This window comes from Phocoena sinus, chromosome 1, assembly GCF_008692025.1.
Source record: "Phocoena sinus isolate mPhoSin1 chromosome 1, mPhoSin1.pri, whole genome shotgun sequence".
Lineage (NCBI taxonomy): Eukaryota > Metazoa > Chordata > Mammalia > Artiodactyla > Phocoenidae > Phocoena > Phocoena sinus.
This window is the reverse complement of record NC_045763.1, coordinates 21,602,720-21,628,128: the sequence shown is the minus strand read 5'-3', so window position 1 is coordinate 21,628,128 and position 25,409 is coordinate 21,602,720. Positions and strand designations below refer to the sequence as shown.

Genomic DNA, 25,409 nt, shown 5'->3' with positions numbered 1-25,409 from the left:
CAGGGGACTGAATGGCTCTGGTAGATAAAGTGGAAGGAGGAGTCAGAGATGATGTCTCAGGTTTTTGGCCTGTATGTTTGAGAAAGAAGCCCAATAATTGGTCTGTAACAATATATTGGGTACCCCCTCCCATCACCATGGCTCTACACGTGGCACCTGCAAAACTCACTCCTGGAAGGTGCTTTAGTCTTTTCCAAATACTCATGTGTATATTCATAACCTGTTTGTGCCCTCATTCACCCAATGTATATGGAGCACTTACTGTATGCCAGATGTTCTGGGAGCTGGGATGGACAAGGAACAAGCTGAATCTGCCTGACTAGTGGGGCAGCCTGGGGTCTGGATTTGAATCCTGGTTCTGCAACTTCTTTTCTTTTTTTTTTTTTTTGCGGTACGCGGGCCTCTCACTGCTGTGGCCTCTCCCACTGCGGAGCACAGGCTCCGGATGCGCAGGCTCAGCGGCCATGGCTCACGGGCCCAGCCGCTCCGCGGCATGCGGGATCCTCCCAGACCGGGGCACGAACCCGTGTTCCTTGCATTGGCAGGCGGACTCTCAACCACTGCGCCACCAGGGAAGCCCTCTGCAACTTCTTTGTATTGAGTCCTGGCTCAGCCTCCAGCTTGCTGTGACGTCAGGTTATTTACTAAATCTCTCATTGTCTTAGTTTCCTCATCTGTAAAATGGGAACACGAATCGTACCTGGCACAGGGATTCAATGGGTTAATACATGGAAAGTCTCCGGCACTGGGTAAGCCTTCTGTGTCAGCTATTATTATTACAGAATTCACATTTTAGTGGGGAGACAGAGCCAATTACACAATTAATTATTTAATTACAACAGTGATAAATACCTTGAAGGAGCATCACGGTCTGGAGGTGAGGGAGGGCTCCGGAGTGAGGGATGGTCCGGCTGAGCTGAGCTGAGCAAGCTGGGGCTGGCCAGGTGGAGTGTGAGGAAGGGAGGGGCCTTTGAGGCAGAGGGGTCTCTGAGTAGGCTGACCCTCAGGCAGAAGAAGGTGCTGAGAGGTCTGTATTTCTGTAACTTTACCTCTTTGAAACCTCAAAATGGTGCTGAGACATAGGCCAGGCAGATACTCTGCCCCCATTTTCCAGAAAGGGCACTAAGGCCCAGAGAGGAAGAGTGTCTTAGCTGGTCAGTGACAGAGCCTCCTAATTGTTGCTCTGCCCCCACTGATCCAGGGGGCTGGAGGGGACAGGCTGAGAAGAGGCCTTTGTGCCTTTGCCTGCTGGGGTGGGAGCGGCAGGAGCTGAGGCCGCAGCTGGCCACCAGCAGCTGTGGCGGCCAGAGCTGCATTCCTTCCCCTGCCAGCAGAGCAAGTCCAGGCTCATGGCAAGGGCTGGGAACGTTCTTTTTGTTTTGTTTTTTTTTAAAAAAAGGCACTTTAATCAACATTAAGTCGTGACTTCAAACAGACACAGCTCCCAACTGTCCTCCCTAACCCTGGGTCTCTCCAACTCCCCAGGGTAAGCCCCCAGGCAGCCAAGTTTCGGGGAAAGGGAATGAGGCCTGGACTTGGAGTCCAAAGACTTTGTGGTGAGTCCTGGCTCAGCCTCCAACTTGCTGTGTGACCTCGGGCAGGCCACCAGCCCTCTCTGGGCCTGAGTGTCCTCTGCAAAACAGGGAACGGAGGGTTGGATGACATCAGGTGTGTGTGTGGCGGGGGGGAGCCCAGCAACTGGCTTCAGCCAGCTGCAGCAGCTTTGCTGCCCTTCAAGTTGGAGGCACTGGGGCCTCGGGGGTCCGGAAGCTGGGGACAGGCAGCCTTTCATCTCTGCTGGCCCAGGGTCGCTGCAGGTTGGCAGGCCCCACATCCCGAGATCGCGTTTCAGGCTGGAAGAGGCCTTCCTGTGACCTCAGCCAGCCAGCCCTGCCCCTGCCCCCTCCTCCCATTCTCACCAGAGGGAAGCAGGCAGCATCCCGCCCAAGGTCACTGGCCAGCAAGTGGCTGTCCTTCGGCCTGCCCTTCCCTCCCACCCGAGCCAGCCCCCACCGGCCTCCCACTGTAAAGCCTCAGGTCTCCTGGGCCATTAGGAATCTGCCAAGCGAGGCGTGGTCTTTTTCCTCTCTCTTGTTTCTTGGCTTGTTTTCCTGGTTCTCCAATAGCCGCCTCCTGCAAAAGCCTCTGGGTGCGTGTACAGGAACATTTTTCTTTCTTAAAAAAAAAAAGAGAGAGAGAGAGAGAGAGAAAGAAAGAGAGAGAAATGCAGCCACAATTTGGGTAAAAAAGCAACCAACTCCTTAATCCTCCCCTGTAACCTCTGGCTCCTCAGCAGGGTTGGCTCCAGCCACTGGGAAGGAAGGCCCTGCTGGGGTGAGAGGCCTGGGCTTGTTTCCCGCCCGCCCCCTCCTCACCCGCCTCTGTTCTCCTTCAGGGTTTGGTCTGACTTCTGGAGCCAGGAGGAGACAAGCTGCAAGGCTCAGCAGGGCTAAGAAAGCATGGGGGTGCTGACGGGGTTGGCCAGGGCCTCTGCCCCTCTGCCCACTTGGCCACCTTCTAGGGAGGTTATAGGATCAGGATTTTCCACCCCTAACCCATTGCCTCTACTCCTGCTTTCATTCCTTCCTTCTTCTCTCCTAGGAGTTGTCGGTCTCTCCACTGCAAGTACCCTGCAGGTTCCCTGAGTGCCATCTCCCATCTCACTGCTTCGTTGTCCAGCACAGGGCTTGGCTTTCTTTTTGTGAAAGCCGTACCCTTTCACAATCCAAGCCTCTATACACTCAGACGGCTCCGTAGAAGGGGCACTCAACGTCGCTGCCACATCTTGCTCTGTCTGCAGAACCCATAATTAATTCTCTCTTGCAGCCCCAGCATCTGGGTCAGTGCTTGAAACATAGTGGGTACTTGGTGTCTCTTGCATGAATGAATTCAAACCACAAAAAGGTCTCTAGCAATGTTCAGAATTATCTTGCAAAAGGGACATCTGATCATGGCACATCCAGCTAAAACCCTTCCGTGCCTCCCCAGCACCCTTCGAATCCAGTCCGATTCTCTGTCCCTACCTCGTCCCATTTGCCAGCTCTCATCAAAGGATTTCCTTTTTTCCCCAACATGCCATCTTTTCTCTTGCCTCTGGGCCTTTGTACTTATGCGAAATTCCCCCTGCCCGCCACACCCTCCCCAACTCTCCCCTGGCTGACTCCCTCTGGCCTGTCACCCCGTCAGATTACCCAATGAGCAGAGCAGCACGCATTTAGAACACCAGCAAAGGAGGGGCACAGAAGCATTATTTAAAAAAAAATAATTTGATGTTTGATCATTTAAAAAACATTTATATAGTGTTCATCGGAAAAACCTGACGTTTATTGGGGTTCCTTACTCTCATTTCACAGTTGGTTTTGTTTTTATGTTGCATTTACGTAATGGCTGGGGTGGTGGTAGGTGATATAATCTGGCTCTGATCTTTAAATCTCAGCCTAGACATCAACTACTCCTCCAGGAAGCCTTCACTGACCCACTGACAAGCTTAGGTCTCTTTTTTGGTAGTCCCAAAGCCCCTCTGGATTTTTCTTTAATGTTGCTATTTTTGCTTTACTTGTTGCTTTCCATCCCCTGACACCAAGTCTGTAAGCTCCCTGGGGGCCCAGTTAATTTCTTTCCACCTCTGTATCTGCAGCGCCCAGTACAAGACCTGGCATAGAACTGACCCCAGCATGTTATTCTCTAGCCTTTATTGACTCAGTCTCCCTTGCAGGGTCTGCACTATACATCATATTCTATGTCTCTACTTCATAACTGTCTGAGGAATTCCTACTCACCCTTCAAGACCCCACTCAAATGACTCCTCTTCTGGTAAGCCTGCCCCAATCCTCCAGTTAAGTTCTATGCTTCTGTGAGCTCACAGCTCCTGCTGCAATTGGTGTCTGCCTCTTTTACTGTAATTTTTATGTATGTGTTTTCTCCCTCACCAGATTGGGAGCCACTCGAGGCAGAGACTGAGTGGATTGATCCCTGGGTCCCCAGTGCCGTGCCCAGGCCTGGCCAGAGCTGTCAGCAATAGATGCTCATTAAATTAATAGACTGGAAGATGTAACAAAGGAGGGAAAATTCAGGCAGGATTTTGAAGGTGGGAGGAAAAAAAGAATAACATGTACTTACTGAGGGCATAGAGTCAGTACAGATAAAAGCAAATAAAACTACCACTGAGAGCATCATAGTATGATGGGTAAGAACAGAGATAAGCTCTGCCTCTCATTGCCTGTGTGGCCTTGTGTAAGTTATAGAACTTCTCTGTGCCTCAGTGTCCTCATCTGTAAAATGGGGATAGTAATGGTATCCACCTCACCAGCAATCAAATAGGCTAATATATGCAAGGTACTGAGAGCTGTGCCAGGCACACATGGGCTCTGGGTGTGTTTGCCATCACTGTTATTATCTCCATGGCTGAGCGCTTTGGTTGCGCCCCGGCACTTTTATCTGGCATCTTACTTAGTCCTCACAGCAGCCTCAGAAGAAGGGATTGTTGTGCCCTTTTACAAAGAAATCAGGTGTAAGCAGGCCAAACAGCTTGCTAAGGCCACTCACTGGGTAAGCAGCAGGAATGGGATTTGAACTCAAGTCTTTCTGGCCTGCCACCCACACATGTTCCTTGACTGTGTGGCACCTGCCTGCAGGAGGAGGGGGAGGGAGAGAAGATGGCACAGTGGGAAGGCAGGGAGGCTTCACCGAGCTGGGGCCTCGGGAACAGAGCGGCAGGCGTTTTTCTAGAGCTTTCATTTCTGTCTGCCTCTTCTGAGCAGGTGAAAAACCCCATAGAGGGCCCTTCATTGAGCCCTCCCCCTTCCCCTACCCCTCCCGGTGCTGCCTCGTCCCCCACGCTGGGAAGGGGGAGGTCAGGCTTGCAGTGTGGGAGATGCAGGAAAGGGGAGTGAGGTGGTGGGGGAGCATCATTCCAGATCCTTTCCCTCCAGCACCGCCCCCCACCTTCCCCATCAAAGTCGCTCCGGGAGGAGAGAGCATTCCAGGTGGAAGGAATGGCAAATGCAAAGGCTGTGGATTCAGGATGTGGAGGCGGGGAAAGCCTGCAAGCTTGGCTGGAACTGAGGTTCGGGGGCCCCCTGGGATTGCTCAGTGGAGAAGAACTTGTTTGACGAGAAAGGGAGAGAGAGAGAGAGAGAGAGAGAGAGAGAGAGAGAGAGAGAGAGATGCAGTGGACCCAGCCAGAGCTGAGGATGCCAGAGGCAGGGCAGTGGCTGGAGTCCGTTCTGGCTCTGATCACAGTACTTTCCACCCTCTTGCCCTCAGGCAGGGGTGGTGTGGAGCGGCCAGGGTGATTCTCCTTAGTCCCTCTGCTCTGAATCCCTAGAATCCCTTAGCCGACTGTGCTCTGCCAGCTCTGTACTAGGCATTGGCTCATGGCTTTTTATGCATTCTTTTACTATGTTTTGTCTCCAGCCCTACAAGATCAGTATTATTCACTCTATTTTATAGATGAGAAAACTGAGGCTAAGACTTCCCCAAGGTCACTCAGGCATAAAAGGGAGTTCTGGGACTCGAATCCAGGACTGTTTCCAGAGATGGCAATTTTCCTGCTATACGCTATACTGGCTTCAGCTGCTTTCCTGGAGTGCTTGCCATCCCCATAGCAACAGGAGAGGAAGGCTTGTGCTGAGAGCACTTTATAGTTTATGCAGGACTTGTTTTTTCTGCTCCTCACAACAGCCCTGTAGGCAGAGCTATTATCATCCCTGTTTTATAGATAAGGAAACTGAGGCTCAGAGAGAGGGTGTGACTTGGCTAAGACAGAACCATTAAGTGTCACAGTTGGGACTCAAACCCAGTGCTGGTGACTTTACATGTCTTTTTGCTTCCCCTTGCAGAGGGAGAAGTTCTGTTCCCTGATCTTATCAGCCGCAGGGGACAGGAAACAGGCAGGGGTTATATTTTAGAATTGGGGGGAAAGGAATGGGGCTTGGTCTTCAGAACCTGGGATTTATGGGCAATGAATTATTTCATCGTTCCAGGTGATAACTCCTTGGGTAGTAGAGGGAGGGCTCGCCCCTCAAGACCAGCAATCCCTCTCAAGTTCCAAGGTTGGGTTTAAACTCCAGCCATGCTGTTTCTCGACTGGCTGGCCTTGGGCAAGTCACTTAACCTCTCTGTGCTTCCTTTATCTCATTTGTAAAATGATGATAATAACAGGACCTAATTTATAGGACTGCTGTAAGAATTTATGAGTTAATACCTATAAAATACTTAGCATATGGCTGGCACATAGCAAATGCTCAATGTTAGTGCTTATTGGCAGTGCCGTGCGGCTTGTGGGATCTTAGTTCCCTGACCAGGGATTGAACCCACACCCTTGGCAGTGAAAGCGCGGAGTCCTAACCACTGCACCACCAGGGAATTCCCAGTATTAGTATTAAGATGCACAACACCACTCCCTCTGAAAGCAACCTATCTCCATTGCCTAAAAGGAGAAACGAAGTCTCCTGTTGCCAGACAACCTTCAAGCAAAGCCCCAGAATCTTATCTAGTACAGGTAGTAACTGCTGACATCAATAATAATAATTATTATTAAGGTGAACACTCAACAACTGCTACTTATGTGCCAACTACTGTGCTACTTCACATTTATTATCTCATTTAATCTTCACAGCTCTGGGAAATAGAAGCAATTATGATCCCCAGTTTACAGATAAGGAAACTGAGGCTCAGAGAGGTGAAGTCACCTGCCCAAGGTCACACTGCTAGGAATTGGTATAGATGTGATTTGAACCCAGGCTTGCCTGACTCCAAAGTCTTCTATGACAATTAAGGTCAGATGACAACTTGCCCAGTGCACAGGTGCTTACATCAGCTCTCTCCCAAATGCATCTCCAAATGCACCTGCTGCCTCAGGCTCACTTCCTTCCATGCTTCGAAGACCAAGCATCATTTATGGAGGGACTTTTGTGCGCCAGAATGTTTTATACACATTTCCACACTGAATCCTCACTCTCCACCTTATGCCCTTCTATCGCTATTCCCATTTCTCAGAAGAGTAGCCGAGGCACAGACGTGTGGTGACTGCTTAAGGTCATACAGTCCAAGATGAGACGGCAGAGCCAAGATTCAAACCCAGGTGGGTTGGCCTCAAAGCAGGGACTATCAGAAAAGAACACAGACCCTTGGAGAACTGCCTCACTCTCAAGGCCAGGTTCCCTCCCCTGTTAACACCTTATTTGTTTAGGCTCTAAGCAACAGCTCCGCCCTCCCTCCCCAATGCCACTATCCGCCTCGGCCTAGATGCCTTCCACACCCTTTCTCTTGGCCTGCAACACTTCTCCCAACCACCACCTGCTTCGTCAACCCCCACTCACCAACTCACCTCTTCAGGAAGCTTCCTGTGTCCCCACCCCATTCCCTGACATTTACTCTCATAAACACATTGTACTTTGCCTCCTGTTCCTTATCACGGTTTCTAATTGTATTTTGATTTGTCTGATCATTTGTTTAACAACTTGTTTCCTCATCAAACTGTAAGCTCCATGAGGGTCTGAGTCTGTTTTGCTCCCCATTGTAGCTGCACCACTGGCAGGCTGCCCTACACATGGTTGGTGTGTAATAATTTTTTACTGAATGGATGAATCCATGAATGAATAAATAGCTATCAGGCACTTTACACACATGACTCATTAATTCCACAATTAACTCATTGAATCCTCACAACTGCTCTGTTCCCATTTTAGAGAAGACTTAGGTGAGGCTGAGGGCTAGAAAGTAGTGGAGCTTAGATTCATCTTGGGTCAGTCTGCCCCTAAAGTCACTGACCTCTACATAGCACCTGCTGCCTCCCAGCACCCAGTGGCCACAGGCAGGATTTAAATAGTCATTGGTTGTCAGACCACACTGCCCAACTTGAGCCTGGAGGTCACTGACTCAGCAGGCACTGGGGCCTTGTCGACACCACCCACTTGGTAGTTTCTGCCCTTCTAAAGTCTTAGGCTGCTCTCCCTCCCACTCCCTTTTTGGCTTCCTTCCTTTCCAGAGAGGGAAAAGGACTAGGAATTATAGCCAAGGCAGCCCTTCTGAGGAAAACAATTCTGTGGTGAAAAGAGCCCAGTTCTGAGAGCAGAGAGACATGGATTTAAGTCCTGGAATGGAGACTGCCCCTCTTGGAGCTTCTGCGTCCTGTTCTGGATTCTACCTGGGTTTCTGAACCACCTGTCATCCCTTACCCACTTCCTGATTCCTAGGCCCCCAGAAGCAGCTCGGGTGCACCCCTAGGATCACTTTTCCCAGGAACCTTGGTGATTAACAATAGCTGGGGGGTGGCCTGTGCCTAAGTTTATGGTGACCAGAGAGATGGGGGACTGGCCTGGCACCCTCAAGTCCCTCCCTGGAATGCTAAGGGGTTGGGGGAGGGAAGTCTCTCTCAGGGGACACCACACCTGGAAGGGAGAAATACGGGAATGGAAGCCAAAAGATAAAGGTTTGAGTCCCAGGGTCATTTCAAATTCCCTGGGTGACTCACGGTAAGTCATGGAGTTTTCAGTTTCCTCTTCTGCAAAACGAGGACAGTATCTGCCTTACAAAGTTGCTCTAGAGAACTAACTGAGGTACAGGTGAATTTGTCACACTGATACCCAGCCTGCAACCTTTTATAATCGACAAGGCGCACATATACACACTCATGCATGAATCCTTAACAAATACCCCAGGGCACGAGGCAGACATGACTGCTCTTACTTTGCAGGACAAACTGAGACTCAGGTAAGTTCAGAGAGCTGTCTGTGGTCGCAGAGTGCGGTGGCGGCTGAACCAGGGTCCAACTCACCTGACCCTGGCCTTTCAGAACCAGCTCCCAATCCCAGGACCCCGGGCCTCGGCCCGGACGGATCCTTTAACAGCGGGCTGGAGCCTATGACTCACTCTCCCCATCCTACTTTTTGCCCGGCCTTAGACCGGGAGGGAAGAGATAAAACTACCACCAACTTTAGGGGTGTCCACAGAAAGTTCATAGGCTTGGCCCCTTCCTTCCACCAAAGGTACTGGTTATTTGAACTCTAACAAGACGAATTAGCCTCTCAACACACTTTGTACGCGTTTTTACACTTTATTAGGTGGGATTTTCCTACTTTGAATTTAGGAGTTGGTTTAGTTTAAAATCCACCCCCACTTCACTTGGTTTGCCCCTTGCTGTTTACTCCGATTACGGAAGTAACTCGGGTGGAGCTCCCGGGACAGTACCCTTGAGTACGTCGTTTGCGTAACTATTTAACTGACATTCTACTCAGGCCAATGGAATGCCCGGAAGCCCCAGGCGGGTGGGGCAGAAAGCCAATCAGGGCGTTTGGCGGGGTGTGGCTGCGTCCCGGGGCGGGGAATCGCGTAATGGCGGACGCGGGCCGGTTTAGCGCGGCTGGGGGCGTAGCGCGCTGAGGGGGGTCTGGCTGTGTGGCAGCGCGCGACGCGGCCGGCGAGAACGGACCCCGTGCGGAGAAGGGCGGCCGGCCGGCCAGCCTCTCTGTTGCTGAGGGCGACCGCGCGAGACCAGGTGAGCATCAAGTCCCCGCAGGCTGGCCCGGCCGTGAGGCGCCGGGCCTGGTCGGGCTGCCCCTCCCAAGCAGCGCAGGGTCCTGGGGGAGTGGGTGCCGCGCCTCCTGCCGCAGACCGGCAGAGAGCCGGTGAGCGGTCAGCGAGCGGTGGCGTCTTACAATACACTCACCTCCCCAGGAGAGGTGTGCCGGAGATCCCCTCGGAGGCTTGGAGGGGCCCGCGAGTCTGTGAAGCTGCGAAAGTGTCCCAAGCTGACCTAGCGCTGCCACCAGCTCGTCGTGTGACCTTGGGCAAGTCACTTCTCTCTCTGGGCCTCGTTTTACCCATTTGTACAACGAAGGCTTTGCAGGCAGATGTACATGAGTTGGATCCCAGACGTTGTCTGAGATCTTGGGCAAGTTCTTCTCCAGGCGGAGCCTCAGTTTCCATATCTGGACCATGAAGGCGTTGAAGTGCTCTTTGAGACCTCTGGCCTAAGTTGCAGAGTGGAGGAGAGGAGTGTGTGTGTGCGTGTGTGTGTGTACGTACGTGTGTGTACAGGATGGTCTGCAGAGTAAGGAGGAGAGTTAGCTAAAGGGGCCCATTGAGGAAGGCTCTGGATGGACCCTAGGCTATGATGAGGTGGAGTCCCGTTTTCTTGGTCCTCCAGGATCCTAGAGCCTCTGAGATGGGGGAAGTTTTATACAGTTAGTTCTCCATAGAATCAGAGAAGAGAAAGGAATCCTTGGAGCCTTTTGGGGCTATGATTGAAATTTAGGCCCCAAAGAATTCAGGAGGGTTAGGAGGAGGAGGAGGGGGAACATTTATGGTGCTCCTACTATGCGTCAAACATATGTTCTTGTTTAATTTTTACAGCCTCATTTGAGAATTTACACATAAGGAAACTAAGTTTCAGAGGAGTTAAGTAACTTGCCCAAGGTCACACAGTAAGGTACACAGCTTACCATCATTAAGGTGTTTTCCTTTGAGAGTCACTGGGCAAGGGGGAATTGTCCACTTAAAGGAAGTTTGCTTTGTCACAGATGGGGGTCAGGTTCCGGTCCCAGACACTTGAATTGACTTCTAGCATGGAGACAGGATGGGTCTTGATCTCTGGATGGTTAATTATAAGTACATCCCCTTTGTGCAGTCTGTGAGTTGGAAAGGACCGTTACTAAATTGTAAAAGTCACTTTGAAGTGGATCAGAACCTCAGAGAACTCAGTTTGAATCCTGACTGCATGGCTTGTGGAAGAAAGTTCACCAACTATTGGTGCATAGACTTGACTCTTGGTTCAGAGCGGTGCTAGCCCAGTAGCTTTTTCTCTTCCCTAAGAAGGCCAAGTTTTCCTGGGGTGGAAGAAATTTCCCATTTGTTAGTGCAATCCAAAGTCTTTGGATTCCTGGAGTGAAAGGTTCAATAGCCGGCCTCTTGATTAAGTGAAATACCCCTTTCTTTGTGCTCCCTGTTATTTGACTTCTAGATGAGTGAAGATTGTGGACTTGGAGTGGGTGCTATAGATAAATTGCAGCCCTTAATTTTTCCAAGCCTCAGAGCTTTTTGTTAATCAAAATGGTAGGACGGCAGTGTGTATTGTTCTCATATGTCAACGGTAGGGAAGAAAATTGGAAGAGGAAGTTGCTGAGAAAGAGGGCGTTTCTTAGCATTGGAGCCAATATGTATTTCTTTGTTTGAAATTCTAAAACCAGAAAAGCAGCAACTGAAGGAGGAAGGAAGGAAAGAAACTGTGAAGCTCTTCTTCGCTTTAAAATATCTTTAAGGACTGTTCTGTTGTTGTCCCCTGTCCAAGGCTCTGTTTTCACAGAAAAAGTCAAATTGTTAATTTGGTTCAACGTTCAGAAGTTGTATTCTAGAATGAAAGAATTTTAAATCTTAAACTTGCTGAGATAATTTTTAAAAAAATCAGAACCGAATATGTTGGTTATTAGTGGATGATTCTTTCACATAATTACCAATCGCAGCCTTTGGGTTTTTTTTTTTTAAACTGTGATTTAAATTAGTGGATTTCAACCTAAGAGGAATTGATCTAGATATTGCATGATGCAAATGTCCCCATCACCTGAAAAACACGTAATGGTGTGTTCGTTTTTTGACGTTTGTTAAGTCTTTATAATGCTTTATTTTACCGGATTGTGTATGTGTGAATAGTTAAGACACTGAGTTTATTGCATGTAAAATCTACATTAACTCTCAGTATTATATTTTCTATGTAAGATTTAGTCTTAATTAGTATACCAGTCTACAGTACCTTGGGGCCAAAAAAAAAAAAAAAAGTTCTTGGGGCCAGTTGTGCTTCTGAACTTAGAATTTTTTGAATTTTGGATAAGGAATATGGTACATATCTGTATGGTTATGTAACATCCCAGAAAGGTGTGGGGCAGCACCTTGTAATCAAATGCATTACTATTTCTTCGGTAAAACATCAGAATGTTCACACCAACTGGGATAAAATAAATACTATACATAGCCTCATGTCATTTCATGTCAGGATTTGCCGCCAAATGAATAATGAAAAACTTGTTTGTTTATACCTTTTGGATTTTGGAGTTGAAGTTAAGGGATTGTGGACTTTTATGGATAAAACTTGTATGATGACAATAACAATTACAAGGACAAATATTGTAAACCAAGCTAATTTTAAAGTCACGATCCTAAAAACAGTATTACGTAGAAGACACATTTTTTTCTTTCTTTCACGTGGCAGTCTTATTCTAATTAATATATGCCAATATTCATTTTTCCTTAAGTACCAAATTTTACCTTTTAATACTGTCATTGGGCCCTGTTTTAGATGTTTGAATGACACCCTGCCCTGTTTTTTTTTAAAGTAATTTATAGGGTCTTGTGCTCATCAATTTTTGTACAGCAGTTAAGAGAATTGTACCTTTTCCCATATAATTCAGAGAGAGACGAATCAGGTGAGGATCTGTAGATTCATGTTTGCAGAATTTTAAAGCTGATGTTCCCTTCCAGGTGGTCTTTAGTATGAGGTCGTTGCTGCTGGATGAGATTTAGATTAAAATCTTTTAATTTTTTAAGCCTCCACAATCTGTTCATCTTAGTAAGGAGTTTAGTAAAATATATTTAGAATTTTTTTTTTTTTTTTTTTTTTTTTTGCGGTACGCCCACCTCTCACTGTTGTGGCCTCCGGGCGCGCAGGCTCAGCGGCCATGGCTCACGGGCCCAGCCGCTCCGCGGCATGTGGGATCTTCCCGGACCGGGGCAAGAACCCGTGTCCCCTGCATCGGCAGGTGGACTCTCAACCACTGCGCCACCAGGGAAGCCCTAGAGTATTTTTTATTTCAAGTGTATGCCATTTGAAAAACTAGAGTTTACCAGTCTTATGAATTTGGGTGATTTCTTTAAATGGCCAAGGACCTCTAGGAGCAAATTTACAAAAATTCAGTCTACTCTTTGCTTTTCTTGGGCACTTCAACTATAGAGTGAGGTGGACTGGTATTTTTGGAGGTTAAAGAATTATTTCTTCTCTTTATTTATTTATTAAAGAATATTTATTTATTCATTTGGCTGCATCAGGTCTTAGTTGAGGCATGTGGGATCTTTCATCACGGCGTGCGGTCTTCTCTAGTTGTGGCGCACGGGCTCAGTAGCTGCGGCGCTCAGGCTTTCTAGTTGTGGCACACGGGCTCTAGAGCGCGTGGACTTAGTTGCCCCACGGCATGTGGGGTCTTAGTTCCCCAGCCAGGGGCCGAACCCACATCCCCTGAATTGGAAGGCAGATTCTTAATCACTGGACTACCAGGGAAGTCCCTGTTTCTTCCCTCCCTCCCTCCCTTCCTCCCTCCCTCCCTTCCTCCCTTCCTCCCTCCCTTCCTCCCTCCCTTCTCTTTCTTTCCTATAAATTTATTTATTTATTTATTTTTGGCTGCGTTGGGTCTTTGTTGCAGTGCGGTGCACAGGCTTCTCATTGCGGTGGCTTCTCTTGTTTCTGAACATGGGCTCTAGGCATGCAGGCTTCAGTAGTTGTGGCACGTGGGCTCAGTAGTAGGGGCTCGCGGGCTCTAGAGCGCAACGGGCTTAGTTGCTCTGCGACGTATGGGATCTTCCTGGACCAGGGCCCGAACCCATGTCCCCTGCATTGGCAGGCGGATTCTTAACCACTGCACCACCAGGGAAGTCCCTCTGTTTCTTCTCTTTAAAAGAAGGCCCTTAAAAAAAAAAAAAAAAAAAAAAAAAAAAAGAAGGCCCTTGACGGCATGAATTTGAGAGATTCTGGTCTTCAGGACAAACAACCACCTCTTTTGAGGGCCTCAGTTCATCTTCCTACTTGGGTTATCTCCATAGTTCCTGAGAATGGTACTTTCACTGTCTGGGAGATAGAAGGGGTATGGAACAGTGTATCAGGAGTTGCAGGTGCAGTTGGTGTGTGACTGGACTGGGGAATAAGAGCAGTTGTTATCCAGACTACCTCAGTTTCTTTTGTTTCATAAGGATTGATAATATTGCAAAAGGGTTACAAATTAGTGAACAAACATACTATTACAAGTTACTCTGTTGTGACTGTGGATAAACTCTTCAACACAAGAACAGTATTTTATACTTCTTTTGTATTCTTTAACGCCTAAAGGCCAGGGCATCAGACATGTTGCATCAGAATTTACCATCAAAAAATAAATTATATCTGGGAACTCCTTTGTCAGTAAACAACCAGGGTTGAGAACCATTGAGGTAAGCACGTGGTAGGTGTTCAATAAATATATGTTGATTAATTTGCTCTTGGTTCTGGCATGAATTGGGTAGGGTGGAAGAGGACCCAGATTTTTTATAAAGTAAAAATAGCTTTCCAGGATACCAACACACATCCAACAGTTGGCAGATCTGGATCCATAGTCAGTTCATTGCTAGTTACTCTACCAGCATAACCACCCTGACTCTGTGATCTAGGCAAGATTGAATACAGTCTTGTCAACAGGCAACTGAAAGTTTTATTTAATCCTTGGGTAGTGGCCTTACTGATTAATAAGATTGGTTGGGGTGACAGTCGCTAAATTGAAAGAATTCTTGGGGATTTGGGTTAGGGAGGTAGGCTGCTGGGCACCAGCAGTGCCAAGGGAAGAAGTAGAAAGTTATAATTTGACTGTGTCTCCAACACATAACACAATGTATGGAACATAATTGGTGTTCCATAGTTTTTGTTGACTGAAGAAATGAATGGCTCTTTGTTTGAAAAGAGGCATATAAGTTGTGAAATAAGATGCTTCTTACTCATCCTTCAGAACTGAACTAAGATGTCATCTGTTCCATGAATCATTCCTAGGAAAAGTTGAATGACTCCCTTGTATGTCTTCTCCTTCATTAAAGCATTTATCAGATATTGTCAAATCAGATATCAGGCAAATTATAAAACTCTTTCCCCTACCTAATAATGAGCTCCATAAGGGCTGGGCTGTATTGTTCATTTTTGTATGACTGGTGTGTAACACACAGTAAAGCCTTTTTTTTTTTTTTTTATTGGCCATGTGGCACGTGGGATCTTAGTTCCCCGACCAGGGGTTGAACCCGTGCCTCCTGCTTTGGAAGCGAGGAGTCTTAACCACCGAACCGCCAAGGGAAGTCCCAATAAAGGCAAAATAGATTCTAGTAATGTTTAATTTAGGCCTCTGTCTTCTACTTCATTCTTGTAGGCTTCTCTTTCTTTCAGTTGATGGTCTTTACTTTTCAGTTCAGATCAGCAAACATTTATTGAGAGGTAGGTCTTCATTGGGCCTTGGGGTAGGGTTTCTCATCCTTGATACTGTTGACATTTGGGCTGGATAATATCCTGTATTGTGATAGGCTGTGCTGTGCATTGTAGGATATTTAGCAGTAGCCCTGACCTTTACCCACTGCCTAGTATCACCCTTCCAACCCCCACCCCAGCTGTGACAACCAAAAATGTCTCCAGATATTGTCAAATGTCCTTTGGGGAGCAGAATTGCTCCCTGTTGAAAACTATGTCAAGGGTAGTGGGTTCATAGAGGGAAATAAGTGTAGATGTCCTCACGTGTGTACTATCCTTTCATTTGTTCTTTCTGGTTATACAGTCTCTTGTCTCTGATTTTTGGATAAGAAAGAAAAATGAGGGAAATCAGCAGGTGACAGCCTTAAAAAAGCACCATTATTTTTTTTCTGTCTAAATTTTATTTTATTTGGTTTAAATATATTAGAGCAGTACAGACAGCTGAATTATTTACACAGATTTTTGTAAATTCAGTTTCCACCACTGATTAGGTGGAGTAAAGAACTACTAGAATATTACTACCTTGAATAAAAGACTCAGCTTTTCTCAGAAAGGCTGTTTAACACCTAAAGAATAGCCAGCATTTTTTTTTTTTTTTTTTCAGTACACAGGCCTCTAACTGCTGTGGCCTCTCCCGTTGCGGAGTACAGGCTCCGGACGCGCAGGCTCAGTGGCCATGGCTCACGGGCCCAGCCGCTCCGCGGCATGGAGGATCTTCCCAGACCAGGGCACGAACCTGCATCCCCTGCATTGGCACGCGGACTCCCAACCACTGCGCCACCAGGGAAGCCCCCAGCATTGGTTTTATAGAGAACCTGCCAGGACTTGTCAGGATTCTTCTCAGCTAACCTTTTTTTTTTTTTGCGGTACACGAGCCTCTCACTGTTGTGGCCTCTCCCGTTGCGGAGCACAGGCTCCAGACACGCAGGCTCAGCGGCCATGGCTCACGGGCCCAGCCACTCCACGGCATGTGGGATCCTCCCGGACCGGGGCACGAACCCGTGTCCCTTGCATCGGCAGGTGGACTCACAACCACTGTGCCACCAGGGAAGCCCTCAGCTAACTTTTGAGCTTCATGGCTAAGATATAATATATCTTTTAGTGTTCTTACATAGATACTTCATAACTCTAAAAAACATGTTTAGCTAATGAGCATGCTTTTCTAAGCTCAGTATTTTTTGTGATAGGTAGATTGGTCAAGGCAGTGGTCCTTGGTCCCAGTGGGCATTCATAAAATGATGACAGATTAGTAGTAACACTGGGGAACTTCACTCCTTTGGCCAGCCTTCTACAATATAACGTAATCATTCATGTCTTAGTCACCATTAAAGTGAAGTTGAATGAGTGTTTTTTTTTCCTGTTCCATTTGAAGTTATGAATAGTACTCTAGAGAATTCAAATGTATAGTTATGAATGGTATCTCAGAATAGTTACCATTTATGCAAGTGAGACACACTTCTTAACTTAGGAACCAAACAGAATTGAATTAGAAAAGAGAAGAATAGAAACAAGAATTGTTGAATGCTTGCAGAGGAAATAATGTTCAGATAAAGAAGTACCTCAGGAAACTTTGGTCTCCATCATGATTTCTATACACTAATAAAGAAAAACAGTTTGAGGTTGATGGGAGAGGCTATTAAACTTTGCCTATGATATTACCTTTCAAGCTGTTTTTCTTTTCTGGTGAAATATGGAAAAGCTCAAGACATAGTCTCTTAGTTATAAGATTAATTCTAGTTGAACCCGGTTAAGTTTCTTAATTTGTTTTTAAATTTTATTTTATTTTTGGCTGCATTGGGTCTTCGTTGCTGTGCACAGGCTTTCTCTAGTTGCGGTGAGCAGGGGCTACTCTTCGTTGTGGTGCGTGGGCTTCTCTTACTGCGGAGCATAGGCTCTAGGCCCGCGGGCTTCAGTAGTTGTGGTTCGCAGGCTCTAGAGCGCAGAGTCAGTAGTTGTGGCACACGGGCTTAGTTGCTCTGCGGCATGTGGGATCCTCCTGGACCAGGGCTCGAACCTGTGTCCCCTGCATTGGCAGGTGGATTCTTAACCACCGCGCCACCAGGGAAGCCCGAGTTTCTTACTTTTAAATTTATTTATTTTATTTATTTATTTTTGGCTGCATTGGGTCTTCTTTGCTGCACATGGGCTTTCTCTAGTTGCGGTGAGTGGGGCTGCTCTTCTTTGTGGTGTGCAGGCTTCTCACTGCAGTGGCCTCTCTCGTTGTGGAGCATGGGCTCTAGACGCGCAGGCCTCAGTAGTTGTGGCACGCGGGCTCAGTAGTTGCGGCTCATAGGCTCTAGAGCACAGGCTCAGTAGTTTTTGGCGCGCAGGCTTAGTTGCTCCGCGGCATGTGGGATCTTCCCGGATCAGGGCTTGAGCCCATGTCCCCTCTATTGGCAGGTGGATTCCTAACCACTGCGCCACCAGGGAAGTCCAAGTTTCTTATTTTTAGAATATAGAGGCCCTTTTGGGAAGAAGCAGTGGTTCAACTCAGTTCCAGTTTGAGTGAATATGTGTGTGTATATGCACACATACATACTTACACATATATTTATGATGTGGCTTACGGGGACATTTGAATTTTGTAATTGACATAGTAATGAGCAATTCTTTTACTCATGTATTTAGAATTAAGACCTTTTTCTCCTGTGATTATGCCATTGTTCTAGCAAGTCCTCAGTCTAGAAAGCTTTCTTCAAATCATACCTTGAGTAATTGTTTTTAACTGTGTAGAAGGAGGTCTTAGGTCATGTCCATGATGTTCCCTCCCATTCACAATTGAGAACTGTAAGTAAATTTCCCCTTTTAGAATACTGCTAGTCTTTAAAGAATAGTTTTCCTGATAACAAAGCCATTTGTGGAATTATGAGAAGTATGAGACCAACTTTGCCCCCTTTTTACCTTTAAAGTTCCTTCAACATTCATTGGGTGATAATTTGCAAAGCACAGTGATATGTATTGTTACAGTCAGTCCCCAGCATTGAGATAAATTATGTTATGCTGCATTTTAAAAAAAAATATATTTATCTATTTGGCTGCGCTGGGTCTTAGTTGTGGCACGTGGGATCTTCCTTGCAGCATGTGGGATCTTTAGTTGTGGCATTTGGGATCTAGTTCCCTGACCAGGGATCGAATCCGGGCCCCCTGCTTTGAGCGCTCGGAATCTTAAACCACTGGACCACCAGGGAAATCCCAGTAGCTACATTTTATACAGATAAACAGGCTCAGAGAGGTTAAGTAATTTCCTTAAAGTCACTCAACTAATAAATAACAGATTTGAGATTGAACCCTGTCTTTTTTTTAATGAGTTTTTTTAAAGGTAAGATTTACATACAGTAGAATGCATAAAAATGAAAGTATATAATTAGATGCGTTTTGACAAATGTAAAGACATGTGTGGCCAATACCCAGTCAAGAGATAGAATATTTCCATAACCTTCCAAAGTTCCCTCATACCCCCTTCCAATCAGTCCCTGCTATCTTACAGGCAACCACTGTTGTGATTTCTATCCTCACATATTAATTTTTCCTGTTCTTCACTCATACAATATGCACGCTTGTGTCTGAATTCTTCTGTTCAACGTAAAGTTTTCAGAATTAATCCATGTTGATGTGTATATCAATATCAACCCAAGCCTTTTGGTGTATATCTGGAGTTCTTTCCAACAAACTACAACTGCTCATTTGCTAATTCTTACATCACATCCTTTTTTTTTTTTTTTTTGCTTTGGTATTTGCATGTAATTTACTTCCTTTTTCTAATATACTAGATGTATTTATTTTTAAAATCGCTTTGAAATTACAAAAGTAATACATGATCATTGCAACAAATTACACAATTAGAAGTGAATAAAGCGTGAAAGTTTCCTCAGATTTATTTTTATTTCTGCCTTTTTCCAATTATGAAAATGAGTGCTCTTTGTTTAAAAAAAAAAAAAGCCGAATTCAAAAAATATGAAGCAGAGAATAAGAATCGCTCATAATCCCACTAGTTAGCATTTTGATATCTTTTCCTCTTTCTCTGCACTTTGTTTACCATGGCTGAGACCACAGTTTAGGGATTTTTAGTCTTCCCTACTTTTTTTTTTTTAATATATTTATTTTGGCCGTGTTGGGTCTTTGTTGCTGTGTGCAGGTTTTCTCTAGTTGCAGCAAGCAGGAGCTACTCTTTGTTGCGGTGCAGTGCACGGGCTTCTCATTGCGGTGGTTTCTCTTGTTGTGGAGCACGGGCTCTAGGCACACAGGCTTCAGTAGTTGTGGCATGCGGGCTCAGTAGTTGTGGCTCGCAGGCTCTAGAGTGCAGGCTCAGTAGTTGTGGCGCACAAGCTTAGTTGCTCCGTGGCATGTGGGATCTTCCCGGACCAGTGCTCGAACCCATGTCCCCTGCATTGGCAGGTGGATTCTTAACCACTGCGCCACCAGGGAAGTCCAAGGCTTCCCTTCTTATATTAGGTTTCTCACATCCTCATTAATCAGTTCTTATTATTTCAGTGTTCATGCTTGTTGGCCACCCTAAATCTGAGTATCTATCTGGCAGTGTGACCTTGGCTGGGCTGGGCTCATCAAGCAAACTGTACACTCCTTCATCACTCACCTCATTCTTGCACACCCAACACCCAACATTTCTTGCAAAGTAGGAGGCAGTTAGTTCTGTGGTTATGAGTATAGATTCTGGAGGCAGTCCATCTGTTTTCAGATGTAGGCTCTGCCACTTACTAGCTCTGTATGTACCCTTAGGCAATGAATCTCTTAGCTTCAGTTTTCTCATCTGTAAAGATGGGGACCTGGCTAATTTTACTGTAAAATATGGAGCATATCTCAAAGGATTTTAGAAGGATTAAATGACATCATTACTTAGTCCATTGCTCAAATAATGTTAACAGTTGTTATAAATTAAGACAATCAATGGCATGTTTGGTTGGATATGTCATCTATCTAGCCCAGAATTCTGCTGCTTGTGGGAAAGGGATGAAAATGTCAACTTCAAAATTTAGGGCTATGTTGCCCAAAGTTTATAATTTCTCTTAGGAAGGAGGTTCTTATGGAAAAGTTGCCTATGAATTTATCTAGACTATCTTTGAATTATTTTTTCTTACTTTCTGTACTCCCCATCTGAGTAATGAGTTTTATTACTTTATACACTGAATTGAGCAGTAAACTATTACTTTTTATTAGTCCTAATAAAAGTAGTAAGTGTATACTATGTGTCAGGCATTGTGCCTATTTCTATCCTCATAGCAATCCTTCAAATTAGTTATTTACAGATGAGAAAAGCGAGGCTCAAAGAAATTAAGCAACATGAGCACTGTCACACAGCTAAACCTACTGGGATTAGAACTCAATTCTTTCCTCTCTCCACTTTCTTTCCCTTCCTCTTACCCCTTCCCTTCCCTTTTTCTACATAAAACTTCTGTCTTTGTGATTCTAAAACCTGGGTTTAAAATTTTTTTAAAAATATACTTTAGGGGCTTCCTTGGTGGCGCAGTGGTTGAGAGTCCGCCTGCCGATGCAGGGGACGCGGGTTCGTGCCCCGGTCCGGGAAGATCCCACATGCCGCGGAGCGGCTGGGCCCATGAGCCATGGCCGCTGAGCCATGGCCGCTGAGCCTGCGCGTCCGGAGCCTGTGCTCCGCAACGGGAGAGGCCACAGCAGTGAGAGGCCCGCGTACCACAAAAAAAAAAAAAAAAAAAAAAAAAAATATATATACTTTATTGTTTCTTTAGACTTCTAACTGCATTGTAACTTCTAAGATTTGATGCAGTCTCTACCATTTCACACCCTTTCTATTTCATACTAATGTGTCCTTTATATATCTATATCTATATTAAAAATATGTATGCATACATAAGCTCCTCTGTCCTTTGGTCTTTTGGGATACCTTTCTAGGCCTTGTGTATCTATTTTACCTTTTTTGTGCTGTGATGGCCACAACTGCACATTCTATTCTAGGTACAGATACGCTTTGGTTTGTACAAGGGCAGGATAATGTGTTCTGTGTTTTCAAAGCTTTCGTAATAACAGCCAGCATTTTGTTGCCTTTTTGTAGCTGTATTCAGCATAAGTCCAGGGACTCTGAAACCCTTTTCTTGTATTGTAACAGGTAGCTTTAGAGCTCATCATCTGATAATTATAATTTGGACTATTTTTTCATTACCGCATTACCTTATTTTTGTCTACATAGAAGCTATTTTCCACATTTCTCAACACACAACTTTGTACCATCATATTTCTAGCTACTGCTTTAGAGTCATCTGCAAACTGGGAAGATGTCACTAGACAGTTTTTTCTAGATAATTTCTAAAAATGTTACTTGTGATAGGTTTCAGCATTAATCCTTGGGGGACCCCTTTGTTTATACATCTTTATCTAGAGAAGGTACTATATCAGAACACTTTTATTTCTGTTTCTAAATGAAGTCTCTGGGGAAAAAAGTTAGTCTTCTTAAATAATATTTATTTACTGTTTTCAGTAGCTTTTGGAAGAGTTTTTTTAAATTTTAATTCTATTTAATTTACATTATATCACATATCCTCTCATTTCAGATATGCATATGTTTTACCTGAAACCTTGCAAACAGTAGGTTCTCTGTAAGGCTTTGATATATTAAATGTTCAACAATAAGATAATGCCCAGTATTGGTTTATTAGTTTAACATTCAACAAATAATAATTGAGTATATGTTATGTGCCAAGTATGAAGAATACAACTCAGTGACTATGAGAGGTAAGGTCCCTGCTCTCATGCAGTTTAAGAAGCCTTGGGTAGACAATAAACACATAAATAAAATATTGAAAGATTGTGATATGTTAGGAAGAGAATAAAATAGGGTGCTATAATAGAGATAATAGAGGAACTTAGAGATGGTCAGGAAAGGCTTCTCTGAGGAGGTGACAAACCAAAACTGAAGAATGAAAATGAATGAGCCAAATGAAGAGGTGAGGAAAGAGTTCCAAGATAGAAGGAACTAAGAGCAAAGGTATTTCAAAGCTTTGTAGGACTGATAAAGGAGTTTTATTTTGAAGTAAAATGGGAAGTCTTGGTGAGTTTTTTTTTTTAATTGAGGTACTTGAAAATTTTTTTTTTTTTAACTTTTTTTTTTTTTTTTTTGGTGGCCGCACTGCAAGACTTGTGAGATCTTAGTTCCCTGACCAGGGATTGAACCCAGGCCTCAGCAGTGAAAGCATGGAGTCCTAACCACTGGACCGCCAGGGAATTCCCTAAAACAACTTTTTAATGCAAAATTTCAAGCATTATATAAAAGTAAATGGTATAATGAACCCCTGTGTATCTGTTTCCTAACTTCAACAATTATTAGTGCATGACTAATCTTTTTTCTAATATCCTATCTCCTCCCCTAATGTTATTTTTTTCAACAGTTAATGTAGCTTTTATTTATTTTTATTTTTTAAGCTTTGAGATATAATTGACAAACAAAAATCTTATATATTAAGGTATACAACATGATAGTTTGATACATGTATACATTGTGAAATGATTAACCACAATCACGCCAATTAACACATATTGATACATCACCTCATGTAGTAACCATATTGATGCATCACCTCACGTAGTAACCATTAATAATGTAACTTTTATTTAAAATTACTATCTAGCCTATAGACTGCAGCAGTTTAAATACTTGAATTAACAGTGCTTTCATTTCATTTTTACAACAGTTTTATTGAGATATTATTGGCATACAATAAACCCCATACATTTAAAATATAAAATTTGATAAGTTTTGACATATGTATATACCATTAAAGCTACCACCATAATCAAGATAATGAACATATTCATCATCCCTAAATCTTTCCTCCTTTGTAATCACTCCCTCCTGCTCCGATGCCTCCCCCCACACCCCCAGGCCATAGGCAACCACTGACCTGCTGTCTATCACTATAAATTATTTTGAATCTTCTAGAATTTTATATAATCATACAGTATATGCTCATTGACAGGGGGCGGAGATCTGGTGTCTTTCATTTGGGATAATTATTTTGAGATTCATCCATGTTGTTGCAAGTTTCACTAGTTCCCGAGTAATAATGCATTACATGAATATAGTAATTTGTTCATCCATTCACCTGTTGCTGGACATTTGGGTGGTTTCCAGTTTGGGGCTGTTACAAATTAAGCTGCTGTGAACATTTGTGTACAAGTCTTTTTGTGGAATTTTTTAAAAAATTAATTAATTGATTATTTGTTTATTTATTTCTGGCTGTGTTGGGTCTTTGTTGCTGTGCGCAGGCTTTCTCTAGTTGCAGTGAGTGAGGGCTACTCTTCGTTGTGGTGCTCGGGCTTCTCATTGCGGTGGCTTCTCTTGTTGCGGAGCACGGGCTCTAGGCACACAGGCTTCAGTAGTTGCAGCACGTGGGCTCAGTAGTTGCGGTGCGCAGGACCTAGAGTGCACAGGCTTCAGTAGTTGCGGTGTGCAGGCTCAGTAGTTGTGGCGCACGGGCTTAGTTGCTCCACGGCATGTGGGATCATCCCGGACCAGGGATTGAACCCGAGACATTTCTTTTTAATTTTTTTTTTTTTTTTTGCAGTATGCAGGCCTCTTACTGCTGTGGTCTCTCCAGACGCACAGGCTCAGCGGCCATAGCTCACGGGCCCAGCCGCTCCGCGGCATGTGGGATCTTCCCGGACCGGGGCACGAACCCACGTCCCCTGCATTAGCAGGCAGACTCTCAATCACTGCGCCACCAGGGAAGCCCTCTTTTTAATTTTTAAAACTGAAATACAATTTACATGCCAAACAATTTAGCCATTTAAAGTATGGCATTCAGTGTTTTTTAGTATATTCACAAGGTTATGCTGTCATCACCACTGTTTAATTCCAGAACATTTTTATCACCCCAGAAAAAAACCCCATACCTATTAGCAGTCACTCCTCATTCCCCCCTCCCCATGCCCTACACAACCATTAATCTACTTCCTATGTCTGTGGATTTGCCCATTCTGGACATTTCATATAAATTCAGTCATACAATATGTGGTCTCTTGTAATTGGCTTCTCTCACTTAGCATAATGTTTTCAAGTGTTCATCACGTCGTAGGCTTGTATCAGTACTCCACTGTATGTGTGTAACACTTTTATTTATCTATTCATCAGTTGATGGACATTTCAGTTGTTACTACTTTTTTTTTTTTTTTTTTGCGGTACATGGGCCTCTCACTGTTGTGGCCTCACCCGCTGCAGAGCACAGGCTCCGGACGCGCAGGCTCAGCGGCCATGGCTCACGGGCCTAGCCGCTCTGTGAGATGTGGGATCTTCCCGGACCGGGGCACGAACCCGTGGCCCCTTCATCGGTAGGCGGACTCTCACCCACTGCGCCACCAGGGAAGCCCTGTTATTACTTTTTGGCTGTTATGAATAACGGTGCTATAGCATTCTTGTACAGATTTTTTGTGTGGACATATGTTTTTATTTCTCTTGAGTATGTACCTGTGAGTGGATTTGCTGGGTCATATGATAACTCTTTTTGAGGAACTGCCAGACTGTTTTCCAGTGTAGCTGCACTATTTTACATTTCCACCAGCAGTGTATGAATCCAGTTTTTCCACATCCTCACCAGTATTTCTTATCTGTTTTTTTGATGATAGCCGTCCTAGTGGGTGTGAAATGATATCTCGTGGGGGTTTTTTTGGTTATTATTATTTTTTTGAAGTATAGCTGATTTAACAATGTTGTATTAGTTTCTGGTGTACAGCAAAGTGAATCAGTTATACATACATATATATGTATATTCATTTTCTGATTCTTTTCCATTATAGTTTATTACAGGATATTGAATATAGTTCCCTGTGCTATACGGTAGGATCTCATTGTTTATCTATTTTAATATTCACTTATTTTATTTACTTATTTTTTGGCTCCGTCGGGTCCTAGTTGTGCATGCGGGATCTTCGTTCGGGATCGTTGTGTCGCGGGCATCGTGGATGCTTGTTTCTGTTGTGGCGCGCAGGTTTCTCTCTAGTTGTGGCACGCAGGCTCCAGGGTACGTGGACTCTGTAGTTGCGGTGCGCAGGTTCCAGAGCTCCTGGGCTCTGTAGTTTGCAGCACGTGGGCTCTCTAGTTGAGGCGCGCAAGCTCAGTAGTTGTGGCACACTGGCTTAGCTGCCCCGTGGCACGTGGGAACCTAATTCCCCAATCAGGGATCGA

General features: G+C 45.0%; 1 protein-coding gene across 3 annotated transcripts in view; it reads left to right on the top strand.

The window, feature by feature from the left end:
• The first annotated feature begins 9,315 nt into the window (after positions 1-9,315).
• Positions 9,316-25,409, top strand: part of WASF2 (WASP family member 2) — a 71,706-nt gene continuing 55,612 nt past the window's right edge. For 2 of the 3 annotated variants that reach the window (XM_032607237.1, XM_032607240.1), the window contains exon 1: positions 9,316-9,499. The gene's annotated coding sequence lies outside the window, so the exon portion shown is untranslated. Of the gene's footprint in view, positions 9,500-9,678; positions 9,792-25,409 lie in introns of all 3 variants that reach the window. The other variant, XM_032607238.1, reaches the window with a different exon arrangement.